At 41.4% G+C, this 13,480-nt stretch overlaps 1 protein-coding gene across 8 annotated transcripts in view; it reads right to left on the reverse strand.

The window, feature by feature from the left end:
- Window positions 1–12,576, reverse strand: part of HYCC1 (hyccin PI4KA lipid kinase complex subunit 1) — a 45,362-nt gene extending 32,786 nt beyond the window's left edge. For 4 of the 8 annotated variants that reach the window (XR_013832206.1, XM_079947912.1, XM_079947913.1 and 1 more), the window contains exon 1: window positions 393–531. The gene's annotated coding sequence lies outside the window, so the exon portion shown is untranslated. Of the gene's footprint in view, window positions 1–142; window positions 295–392; window positions 1,304–12,494 lie in introns of those variants that run through there. The other 4 variants (XM_079947919.1, XM_079947916.1, XM_079947915.1 and 1 more) reach the window with 4 other exon arrangements.
- Between the last annotated feature and the right edge of the window lie 904 nt (window positions 12,577–13,480).

Below are 13,480 nucleotides of genomic sequence, written 5' to 3' on the forward strand. Positions count from 1 at the left end.
CCCCTCAGGTCGAGACCAGAGGGCGGCGGCCAGCTCCCTCGCGCTCCTGCCTGCCTTTCCCAAAAACAGAAAGGGGAAAGGAGAGGAGACGAAGAGGGCGGGCGGGGGTCTGCCTCGAGGAGGAGGGGGGAGTGGTTCAAACCTGCGACCTCGCGAGGAGAAAGGAAGCCCCCCGCACTCCATGCCGACGAGCCGTTAACTGAACTGCCCGCTCCTTCCAACCGTTCCAACGCTCCTTTTCCAACGGAAAAAGAACCAGTCGACGTTCAAATTCTTTTCTTTCCTCTTTTCGTGGCGGGGGCGGGGGACAAGGGAAGAAAGGAAGGAAAGAAAGAAAGAGGGGAAACCAAAAGTTCCCTCAGCGCGAGCGAGCGCCCGCTGCCCAGGCTCACCCGTCGTCCACCCTCAAGCGCCTCTCCGACGCCGCTCACCCCTCGCGGGAGCGATGCCCCGCTTCGCCGCTCAAAACGCTACTCGCTTTGGAGGAGCATCAAAAGTGCAGGAAGGAGAAAGAAAGACTGACTGACTGACTAGCTGGCTGCCTTGACGCGGAGGGGGGCACAGAGCACGGCAGATGCCCGCACCGCCCAGCGAATCCGATTTCTGAGTGGCTCGACAAGCAAAACCAATCGCGACGCCGCAGCCATCTACGACGCCAATAGACGCTCTTCGGGAGGGCGGGGAATGCAACAAGTCCCGCCTTTTTAGTCCTTTCCACAAGGGGTGCCGCAACCCCGCGCCGAAGAGAGCTGAGGTGTGAGATGACAGGCGCGCGGTCCGAGATAAAGCTCGAGGGGCGGGATTTCGTTGGTGCCGTCATCGACTGATTGACAATAAAGACTACAATCGAGTTCCTCGGAGGTCAGAGGAGGTGAAGGTCTCCGTCCTTTCGATCGCCTGCTGCTTTGTGCCCGCCGGTCGGGACGCCTATGCAAGTGACGAATCTCATCCGTGCCCTGTCCGCAGCCCCACGTTTCACAGAATAATGAGGCTCAGTTCGGATTACTGGAATACATCGGATAATTCCAGGGACCCAGCCACAGAAACAATGCCCCCACTTTATACAAATTCGGCACCGCCTAACTCCACGACATGTAGTTTGCCTCTCAGAGAGAGCAATTTGCCAGCCCAGCCACCATTCGATGGGCAAAAAAATGAGCTTTCAACTCCAGTGATCACTACAGCACACTTTCCCAAACAGGTAGCAAAAGGGGTAAATACAATTTCAGATTTCAACATACAGCTATTTGGTAAAGAAGCAGTGTCACCCCAAAGATACAGGCAAGCCTGTAGACTCTTAATCTCAGGGTTGTGGGTTCGAGCTCCACATTTGGTCAAAATATTCTTGCAATGCAGGTGAGCAGAGTAGATGACCCTCATCCCCTCCATCTCTACAATTCTATGATTCTGTGAAGACATGTTGTCTGAAATGTGTGGGAAAGGCTATCGCCTAGCCTTTCCCAATGTAAATTATATTTCTCAAAGGCTTGTTCTTTCATTTCTGAAATGCAAGAGCTCAGCACTATCATATCAAGTTATAGACTGCACACACCATCCTCATACAATTGTTTTATAACTGCATGCAGATTTAGGGTTGTTGGCACTTTGATAACGAAAGCTATATTGTCCACTCATTCCATTTCAGCTTGATGGCATGAGGGTATCTAGCACATATGACTTGCTCAACATCTGAAACTGTTAAGGTTCAAGAAGACTCGGAATACACTGCGTGTCATTTTAACCATGCCAGCAACTCTCTAGGAAAAATCTGAAGACAAATCATTGAAGGAAAGAGACTGATCAGAGATTTCTTAAATTGACCCTTACTGGTCAATTACAAGCAATCCATTTGTGTTTCTAACATACCCTTCTTCCCAAATATTTTGGGATGGGACACAATGAAACACACACATATGTGTGTGTGTGTGTGTGTGTGTGTATGCATATTTTGCCACAATACAAATGCACACAGGGCAGAAATTATAGAAACTAGGATAGCAAATAACAAATCCACAGAAAACCAAATAAAGTGCCTGGGTTAAGAGTTATGTTTCAGGCTGCTGGGGGAAGCCTAACAGTGTAGATGTAAAACCAGTTGGAATAGGGTGGTATTCTACAATTGGGGTACCATGGCAGAGAAGACCCTTTCACTGGTTACTGCACAACAGATGCCATTCCCATATGGAGCCACTAACAAGCCTTCCTCATTATCTTAACTCAAGAGGCGGGTTGGTATGGAAGAAGGTCTCTAAATATCTATAGATGCAAGCTATTTCTAGCTTTATAAGCCATCACAAATACCTAGTGGAACACTGGCAGCCAATGCAGCACTTTCAGGACTGTCTTGATAATCGAATCCACTCAGTAACCGAGTAGCTGCATTCTGCACAAGTTGTGGCTCCTGGACCCTCTTTGCCATAATATTCATAGAAATCGAACTGTCTCATTAATCAATTCAGATTGCCAGCACGTCAATCACTGCAGGGAAATTATCCCTGGCCAGGAACAGCTGTAGCTGATCAACCAGTAGCTGGTAGAAGATGTTTCTTGCCACCAAAGCCACCTGGACCTTCAGTGGCAATGACGGATCAAGGCAAACCTCCAAGAAGACACACAAGTCATGCAGTAGTTACAATGTCACACCAGGGCTGCAGAAACCCAGGTTCAAATTCACACTCAGCCATCAAGCTTGCTGGTGACCTTGTGCCTGTCACCATCCCTCAGCCTTACCCTAACCCAAAGGGTTTGTGTGAGGACAAGGTGGAGAGGGGATTATCATATGCATAAGAACCTAAGAAGAACCCTATTGGGTCAGCCTATCTAGTCCTCCTGTTATCATGGAGGCAAACCAGATCCCTACTGAAATCCCACAAGGACATGAACACAAGACATTCCACTGTTCTTCGGCAATACTTGTTCTTCTATAGGCTTGGCAATTTATTTAATCATGGTTCCAACCAGTTTCCCCAGAACACTTGTTAATGTAAGTAGCCTGTGATTTCCTGAATTCCCACCCCTCTCCCAGATCTCTTTTGAAGAATTTGTGTTACATTGACCACTTTCTGATATTCAAATATGGATGTCAATCTCAGGAACAAGTTCTATATATCTTGGTTAGAAGATCGAAAATTTTACATCTGAGTTAATTAAGAACTGTTGGGTAGATACCATCTATTTTTTTTTTAATACATATTTATTAAAGTTTTTTTGAATACAAATGCATAAATAAACAACATTACTTATATCATAACATAATTTCATCATTTCTTTGGACTCCCTCACATCTCCCGCTCCCACTTACATTGTTACGAAAAAAATTTCCAAGCAAATTACCCACTTGTTTGCGATCTTATCTCCACTCATTTAAATAAAATCTAACAATTCTCCAAGAAATTTATATTTTCCTTAATCTCACTTATCGTCAAATTCAGATCTAATTCGTGGGTAGATACCATCTAGACCTGGTGAATTGTTTGTTTTGAGTTATCAATAAGGCATCTCTCTTCACCACTATTTGCCTAAATCTTTCAGATTTCCTTCCAGATACATCCGTTCAGGCACAGGCTTCTGCCCTGTTTTCCACAATGAAAACAAATGCAAATAATTCTATTTCTCTGCAATCTCCTTTTCTTCCTTTAGCACACTTTTAATTCTACTGCCTCTGCTGCTGGGCTCCTACTAATACAGTGGTACCTCGGGTTAAGTACTTAATTCGTTCTGGAGGTCCGTTCTTAACCTGAAGCACCACTTTAGCTAATGGGGCCTCCTGCTGCTGCTGTGCGATTTCTGTTCTCATCCTGAAGCAAAGTTCTTAACCCGAGGTACTATTTCTGGGTTAGCAGAGTCTGTAACCTAAAGCATATGTAACCTGAAGCGTATGTACCACTGTAATATATTTAAGGGATTGTTATTGTTGGTCGTAATGTTTTCATCCGTATGTTCTCTGAGCCCTTTTTTGAATTCCTTATTGTCTGCTTGCCTTTGCTTGCCAAAGTTGTGTTCCTTTTCGTTCTCATTTGGGATCACTTTAAAAGGTGTTCTGCCAACTTTTTGATTTTAAGAGCCAAGAGTTTCCCCTCTATGCTTCCTTGAGTTCCTTGGAAGAAAGGTAAGTTAGAAATGCAATAAAATAAACAGCAACTAACATGCACATGTCAGGAAGCCGGTAATTGGACAGGCATTTGGCTCCCATAATATATGCAAAGTGCCTTAAGAGAAAGCAAGAGGAGGAAGTTCAGTTGGCAGTACTAATTCTTATTCCAGGTTTGGGACCAGACCAATGGTAAATGGACAGAAGAGAACCACTTTACCTCACAAGGTATTAAGAAAACAAGTTGCAGAGGAACTGGAAAGGGATTTCAAGCTCATTTAAGATTTCAGCTACAAGCACAAACATAATATGCAAATCATGATGTGCTAATTAATAGCTTGCTTCCAGTACCCTTTGTCCTTCTTAACAACTTCCATCCCAGGTGAGGCCCTGGTATCTTTCCTTCAATACCGGAAATATTATCTAAATTATACCATTCATTAATTCTAGCACTTATGAGTGCCTTTGCGCCCCCAAACTCTGTAACCCCAGAGCCAGAGCTGTAACAATATGTAGAACATGGCTGTAAGAGTACTTAAAAGTTGAATTGAAAGCATATAATTGTTCAGTAGCAATGGTGTTTATTGCTGAACACTCTTAGGATCATCTTGTTCTTAGCAATGGAAACCGTGCCAGACTTTTTAATGTTTACTAAAAAAAAAAAATTAACAGGAAAGTCATGTGATTAATCATCCTTCCTTTGATCTTTTTGTATGTTTGGTTTTGGCCACTCAGGGGCTCTTCCCCTACCAGCTGACAGTTGTATGTATGAAATCTCTTCTTAGGATCTTTCAAAATGGGGAAAAAATAGATGATTATAGGCTTACTAAATCAATCATCAAGAAGAACCATCTGGCATCTCCCATCATGGATTTATTTAACACATAATGATAGTGATTTTGGTTTTTCATACAAAAAAACCCCCTGAAAGGTGGGTGGCCTTTAAAAAAAATAAAGTCAATTTTTAATTTAAATCTTTTGGTACAATATGAACTTTTTAAAACTTGTCATATATTATAACCAAGGGTATATTAACCCAAAATAGTTTTTATATAACTGATCTTACACAAAAATGCCCTAAAGATTTAAAAGATTATTCATTAATTTTCTACATGCACCTATCTTACAGTAGGGAGGATTAGCAAGGATTGGATGAGTCATTACTGGTTCAATTTAATATATGACACAGGAGCAGAAAAGTTGCAACTTGCCTGTAACTTTTCTCCTGACCTGGGTGTCTCCTTGTTGGAACTCATTTCTCTCTCTCTCCCTACCTCTCTCTCCCTACCTACCCCCCCCCTCTCTCTCTCTCTCTCTCTCTCTCACACACACACACACACACACACAGAGAGAGAGAGAAATTAAGGGGAATTATTCATTTTCCATAGAATACATGTAATGTGCATTTTTTGCAAAAAACAAAACAAAAAAACCATACACATTTCTACTGCCAGTTTTCTGTAGTTTATTTTTTAAACATTCATTACTCACCTCTCCTTATCTATACAGTAGTTTATCATCTTACAACAGCCTCCATAGTATTTCAGTACAGTATCTAAAGGTGCAAACTTTCATAAACTTCTGCTTAACTAACGTTTTTATTTGGCAATAAAGGTTTCAATGCAACAGTTTAGTGTTAGTGTATGCACTACTGGATAATTATGTAATATAGTCTTGCTCTTGCTTATTTAATTTTCCAGCCATAACAGCTGGGGCTTTTCAACACAGGATACAAAAAACTTCAGTGCTTTTCCATCGCAAAAAGAACCAGACCTTCATAGTGAATAATTTCAGAAGCCAGTCAGGGTCAAGAAGTACAGAGTTATATTTAATGAAAGTACACTGGGAAAGAGATAATTTTGGAACACATCTAGCAGATTTCTCTGCTCCCTCTTTTCTTTGTCGTGCAAAGAGAATGCCATCAATTTTCAAGTACTGCTGATGAACTACCTTCTAAGCAACAGAAAAATCCAGCTCAGACTATACCATACTGCTATACGCAAAACAAACCAAAGAATAAAAATCACATTTATCCTTTCCCCTTGCACTATTTCCCTAATTTAAGATCCCTCCTCCAAGATGCTGTTAACGCCCTCAGGCAGTTGGCGGTGCTTCAACCAGGTCCACGATGCACCCTTTCAAGCACTCTTTACTCAGTGTCAAGCCACCATTTAAATTTCTAATAATGTTCTCTGGTTCCCCCCAACCCCTCTGAGAGTCTGGGGTGATTAAGAAATGAAGTACTAGGAACCAGTACACCCACTGGTACCTCCTATCATGCTCAGCAGATATCTCCTCAAAAACCTGCAATGGACAGGAGACGGCTTTTCCTCTTCAATTCCTGGCTTTTCCTGTGTTGAACAAAGATCCCTTAAGCACAGTCACATTTTATTCAACACCCACCCTACCTTCCAAACAGAGGATAGGAGAATATAATAGGCATGCCCATGCCATTTTGTGGTGGTGTCTCTTTCTGTGCTTTTAAACATGGCAGCCATTTTCTGTTATGCCATGCCCCCAGGGCAGCCATTTTGTGGCTGGCACCCCTAGCAGACCCTCCAAGTGTCCCTATTTTCCAGGGATGTCCCTGATTTACAGAAGCCGTACCGATTTCTGATTTGACCCTGGAATGTCCCGCTTTTCCTTAGGACGTCCCTGTTTTTCATCGCAGAAATGTTGAAAGATATGTTTTAAGGCATTCTGCAGCCTGCTCTGCTAGGAGCAGGTTTGGGGAATCAAGATGGAGCTGTTTGTTTAGTTTTTGTGAGGCATCTGATCAAGGCCTGTATTTTAAAATGAGCTTAAAGATATATTTGCAAATGTTTGTATGTTTCATGCCAGGCAGAAACCAGCTGGCTAAGTACTTTGGCAGTAGTTTATCTTCCTGCTCTCCTGAACAAGGGCCCCCTGATTTATAGCAGTAGCAGGAGACAAGTTTCTCAAAGTTGTAAAAGGGAATTACAGGCTGGGAGGAATGTTACACTGACCCTACATATTACAGAATACAATCAAGCTGTAAAAACACTAATTAAGAGTTGGTAAATAGTAAGATTTATTGTTTAACAGAAAATAATACCATGTGCCTCCCATCAGACTCTAGCCATATTTTCCTAAGGTTTAAGGTATACTGAGAGAGTTAAAGGGCAATAAATTTTGGGAAGAGCTAATGGGAAAAGCAGCTGGCTGGGGGTGTAAACTGAAGAGGCTTCTTTTGAAGCTGTTTTTTACTGAGTTCCTTTTTACTTTGCAAAGGCCTTTTCTTCTTAAAAGCTATCTATGTTATGTATGAGATTTGTTGGCTTAATGTAATTAGGCAAAGGATTTAGAAAGTAAGAAATGTTAGATTCTTATGTTAGATTCTTATTTTATTGATGGTGTGTGAGAATGTGAACCCAAGATCTCTGTTTAGATAGAATTTAATACCACGAGCCATTTGTTTTAGCCATTTGGTTTGGAATGCAGGGGCAACAGGGGCAAAAGGTGATCTGGTAATTAAGGTGCCTTGTCGAGGCAAATGTAAGATATATGGCTACTTGTCTGCCATTTATGGATAGAAGGAAATACAGCTCTTTGTCTCCCATAAAAGGTAATAGGAAATGGGTGTATCTTTTATGATTGGTTCTAGCAAACAGCCAATAGGAATTTCAACCAGGCTGATTGGACAGAGGCAGCCAAAGGAGGAGCAAGGGGGCTGGGCTGAGGAAATATAAGTGCTGGGCATCAGGGCTGGAGGGGGCAGAGCTTTGGTAACCATATACCACTGTGCCTATCATTTATTTGTATGACAAATAAATTATTATTTTAATTTCTCTATTGCTGTGTTGAATATTTCATTCCAGCTAAGTGTTAACCACAAGCATGGTGCTATATTTGCAACATTTATTACAAAGTGTTTTGATTAATTCAGGGACAACATTTTTCAATGCATATATTTTCCTGGTAGTTGATTTTCTGTTAATTAAAACTTCCGTAGTATAGTAATTACCTTTTAAAAAATTATATAGCAGTAAGGCCCAATGTGATAAACAATTTGCTAATTATTTGTTTAAGTAAAACAGTTGGTAGCTACACCCCTGCTATCATATATATATATAGAAACACTTTTAAATTTCACTTTCATCTTCAAACTGTTCCTCTTCCTGTGTTACTGAGCTGCAAATTTGGATCCAGCAAACTAGACTCATTGGGAAGACCTTCCAGTCCCTTCTCACAACTCAAGAAACCTACCAGCATTATTTGCCATCCACAAGTTGAGAGCTTACACAGGAAATTAAAGCGAAGTTATCCTCTGGATATTACTGACAAATTAAAAATTAACAGATCACTAGTTCCAGGTGATAGCCACCTGAGAGTTATCAAGCAACTTCAATGACCTTTGAACAAAAATATGTAAAAAAAAAACAAAACAGAATTCAAATAAACAATCTGAAAATCAACAAAAAGAAAACACAAGGATCCAGGAACCAGCAGGGCAAAGCCAAAAATTCAACATGTCAAAGTGTAATGGTGATCCCTCAGTAATTAAGTGAGCTCAAAAACTTAGAGAGAGCTAGGGAAAGTCTGCAAGCAGGGCATGAACCCAAACAGCAAGTGCTTCGGAGTCAGTCAGAGACATAGGCTGCATACACCCCATACAGTTAAAACACACGGGGAGGTTTTCAACTATTTTTTTTACTCAAAGTAGACCCACTGAAATCAATTAACACCACTAAATTAGATCCACTAATTTCAAAGGATTTACTCCAAGTAAAGGCAACTGAATGCCATTCGTTACTTCCCCTAAAGAATCCTGGGAACCATAGTTTGTTAAGGATGCTGGGAATTGTAGCTCTGTGACGGAAAAACTACAGTTCCTGGAATCCTTGAGGGGAAATAATGTGCTTTAAATGTGTGGTGTACATATCTGGTACACAGCCTTGGCCGGCCACAGTTAAAAGCAAATCAGAGGTGCTTACTGTAATATATGATACGTCCATCTATGCTTATGAGGGTTAATTCAGATTTCCAGAAGAGGGGCAATGTTTACTTTACAGTATTCCACTAGCCAACAATGCTGATTAAAATATCAATGGATTTAGTATTCCAGAAAAGGAAAGCAGTTCAACCAGTTCCTTCCAAAACATTTACAAGTATTTTAAGGTTAGCTGGACAATAGATGGAAAGGGTTGGAAGATCTAGTTTCTTCTTGTAATTTCAGTCCACTGTTAAGCTGTTTTTCTGGCTGTGAAAATGGATTTTTGCCCTTTTAAAAACAGCTGGCAACGAGAGCTGGTGTAGCATAGGGACTAAGGCTGCAATCCTAAACATGTGTACCTAGGAGTAAGTCTCATAAACAGAGAGGAACGTACTTCTGAGTAAACATGCATAGTACTGTGTTGTAAGTTCTATGCATGCTTCCATAATATGCATGCTTTTTGGGGGGGAGCAATTTTTTTAGATTTGCCCAAAGTTGTTGAGCTTTTGTGCAAAATAACCCCCTCATAGGTTGCCATATCTCCCCCATATTCCGACATAGGGAGCCATATATCCATACAGCAGTTTATTGTGGACTCATCTTGCTGCTCACACATGCAATATTGTGTAATAGTGTCCACATGACACACTCCTCATTCCGTGGTTTTATACAACGCTTCCTAGTTTGTCAAGCCATCATTTTAACTGATGTCCAGATCAGCAAACCATGGTTTGAATGATACATCCAAAGCAGGATTGTACCACACATTTTATTTTACTGCAAATATTTATAGACTACCCATCACTTTCTAAATTCCAAGGCAATTCACAACTGAATCACATACCCACCAACCCAGCAAAACACAGTACAATAAAAGCAGCAAAACACTACAATATAAAAAGAAAGATCAAAACAAGCAGCACATATCATGGCTAGTTTACAGAAAACATGTCATCAAAGCTTATGGAAAAATTATCATAACAAATACTGAGATCTTTAACATCATGCCAGTGATGTAGTATACTGTATATGGTTTGTGTGTTGGACTAGGACCTGGGCTATCAGGGTTTAAATCCCCAGTCATTTACGAAACTGACCAAAGACCTTGGGCCAATCACTATATTGCAGCCTAACCTATTTCTTTACAGGGTTGTTGTGACGACAAAATGGGGAAGGGGAGACTCACTTGTGCCACCTTGAGCTCCTTGGAGGACAGGGAGTTTATTTATTTATTATTACATTTATATCCTAACAGTTAGCTTGCATATATTTCTAATTGGTTTACATTGGCAGGTCTCATGGGATGTCACAATGCCACTTATGTTGCCAGCTATTTAAAACATGCTTATATGTTTATACTGTATTAGTTCACTGAACATAACAAGACAGACAAACAAAAATCCTGAAATAACAATCAGCCTGGATGTTTGCCAAATTCTGCTTTGCAAAACTTCAAATTTATGATCAAGTCAAATCTGGCAGGGTAATTTAAACAACACTTAAAAAAACACACACCCCAAAAACCAAACCTATGCCAGAATCTTATATAATTAAAGGATAATGTTTGCAACACTAGAGAACAGAAACAATAGCTGTCCTCATATTAATGGAACGTTGTAGGAAATCTGCTGCAAGGCATCTGATACTAGCAAAGTCTATTTATTCCAGTTCTATAAATGTTACTGTTCTAATATTATATGGCAAGTGAAAAAACACACCATGAAACTGAATATAACAGTGTCAAAGCGTTGCCCAAAAGCAAATACTTTTACAAAGCTGGGTCAACAACAGGAAGAAATAGTTGTATAAAGGAAGACACAGGTACAGGACATCTAGCTTCAAAAGCAAAGATTATACCAGGCATTTTTTAATGGAATATGGCAGAACTTTACTGCATGCACAAATACTACAGGCAGGCAGCAAGTGCTTGCACGACCATCTTTTTGGAATTCACAATACATAGTAAATGGTAAATGTCCCTTAACTTGAACCTGAGAACTACCTATTATGTTTCTTGCAATAGATGAGCAGGGTGTGGCATAGAAACCGGTACTTTGCCAAGATGTATACAGACAACTCCCAATTTATCCGTGGGTTATGTTCCAAGACTCTGCACGTTTAAGTGAAATTGCGTATATTTGAAACACCATTGAAAAAGCCTGCAAACACCCTTCTTTAGTTGCTGTTTGCAGTTGTGTTTCTTTTTTGTTGACTGTAACCAGTGGTTTTCTTCTAGAAAAAAAGGTGCCGATACTGCGTACCCTTGAGTACGGGGGGGGGGGGGGAGCACTACCATTTTTTTATTCAACAAAAAACCTATGGTGATATCTGCAGATTGGTTGGGGTCCCTGTGAGCTAGAGGAGAAATAGAGACTGACTCATGTGTGCTCCTTTTGGGTAACCCAGTACTGCAGTGCAGGGTTGGCCAAAAGCATAGCAGGAATGCCATGTTTCAGTTGGGTGGCATCCTTGCTTCCCACTTCCTGTTTAGAAGGTTTTGCAAGAAGCAGCACTTTGCATATCCTACTCGGTGCAAAGAATGGGCAGAGAACGTCAGAGAAAATGGAAGCGGGAAACAAGCAATCTACAGGCAATCACTTGGCCACTTCCAACTTAGGTAGAAAATTTCACTTATGGTGTTGCATATACATGATAGCACCGGAGGCATGTTAGTATTGTTGCATGAGATGTTTGGCAATTCTGTTTCTTTCAGATGAGAGAGGGAGTGTTTGTGGAGGGAAGAGCTGGACTTTATAATGCAATGGACCAAGTCAGGTTTGTTCACACTTGTCTTAGTGTCCCAGATTTTTTATGCAGGGCTTATCTAGATAAGCTTGTTATTTATTGAGCATTCATCCTGATTTGCTTGCACAAAACTTACACAGAGGTTAGATTATATCTGGTATTTGTTGAGCATTTGTTGAGATTTATTTATGGCCAGGTTATGCAACAATGAGTGTTCATCCTGATTCACTAGCAGAGTGTTTATATGGCTTCCTGTTCAGCATTTGTTCATTCTACACTTTTCAGTGTGTTTCCAGGCCACTTTAAAGTGGATTTGCTGTACCAGGGCGGCAGTGATTTAATCCACTTTTAACTGTGCAAACGTACAGTTCCCAGTATGTGCCCAGATCCCTCTCATAAAATAGTGACAGTCTGAAGCCCTCACTTTGCTGTGTGTTTGTTTAGACTCCTGGTTTTTTTACTTCTTTCTATCTCCCTCCTAATTTACCTGAACAGGGCATTTTATATTTCTCCATTCGCCACCAGAAGTATCCAGTAAGCCACCCTAAATATTACAGAGGAGAAAATTATATGCACGCTTGTGACAGCAGCGCATTTAATGCAACACATAGTTCTAACCTAAGATGTGCAACTAACACTTTAAAGGCACAGGATTATTCCATTGTGTCGTTTTCATGCTTAAGAATAAATTAATACATCTCTTACCTGCATGAGAATTACACAAAATTCGTTCCTGTTCCAGTCTGACCCTTGAATTGTTGATTTTCCAGATCCTCCTGTGTTTTCGAAACATAATGAGAAAGAACTGCACCTGAAAGGAAATAAAGAATTTATTTGTTGAATAAAAAGACAGATAATGTTTACCAAAACCAGGCATGGGGAACTCCCATAGGCCTAATCTGGCCGATTCCTTGGCCTCTGGCCTGTCCCTCAGTCCTTGCCAAAGCCACACACACCCAGCCACACCCTTCCCGATCCTCCCATGATCTGCACAGAACAGCTGAGGAGGCGGGAGGGCCTGACCTTCACCCCTTGCAGTGTGTTGGGTGAGAAAGTTTAACCCTCTACACCCAGTGTACCACAAGAGAGAAGAAAGCCACAAAACCCCTTCATCCTCAGTTGATCCCCACAAAACACTAGGAAGCAGGAGCAGAATTCAAAAGTTGCTTACATTCTGCCTTTCTGTTTTGCCTTACGCTGAAAATGGTTAACAAAGATATAAATAATTGTCAGCTCTGCTTCTGGTCCCACTTCTGGTTCCAGGAACGCTCAGAACCCCCGGTGGTCTCTTGTACTCAGAGCACCCTCTGGTGGGGAACTGACTCAAAGAGCTCCATTGTCACAGCACTCCACTTTGCTTCGGTTTTTATGCACCGTATTCTGTCCTGCCTTCTCTTACTCAGTTCTTATCCTGGCTCTTTTGGTACTGTGTCCTCTCCTACCTGCTTTTCCACCTCTCTCTCTGGCTCACCACTAGGGATGACAACCCTAGACTCTTTCTCCTCTTCTTGCCCCTGCTGAGGCAGCCCAGATTCCTTTTGCAGCTCACCTCTTTTCCCTTACTTTCTCCTTCCTGTATAAATCTCTCCCCTTAGTCTCTGAAACACTCTGGCATCCTTTGTATTTCTCCTTGGTAGCTCCATTATCCCTCCTCCTCCTCCTCCTCCTTCCTGCTGGGACCCAGCAAGAAT

This window comes from Podarcis cretensis (genome assembly GCF_951804945.1).
Source record: "Podarcis cretensis genome assembly, chromosome: 12".
Taxonomy (NCBI): domain Eukaryota; kingdom Metazoa; phylum Chordata; class Lepidosauria; order Squamata; family Lacertidae; genus Podarcis; species Podarcis cretensis.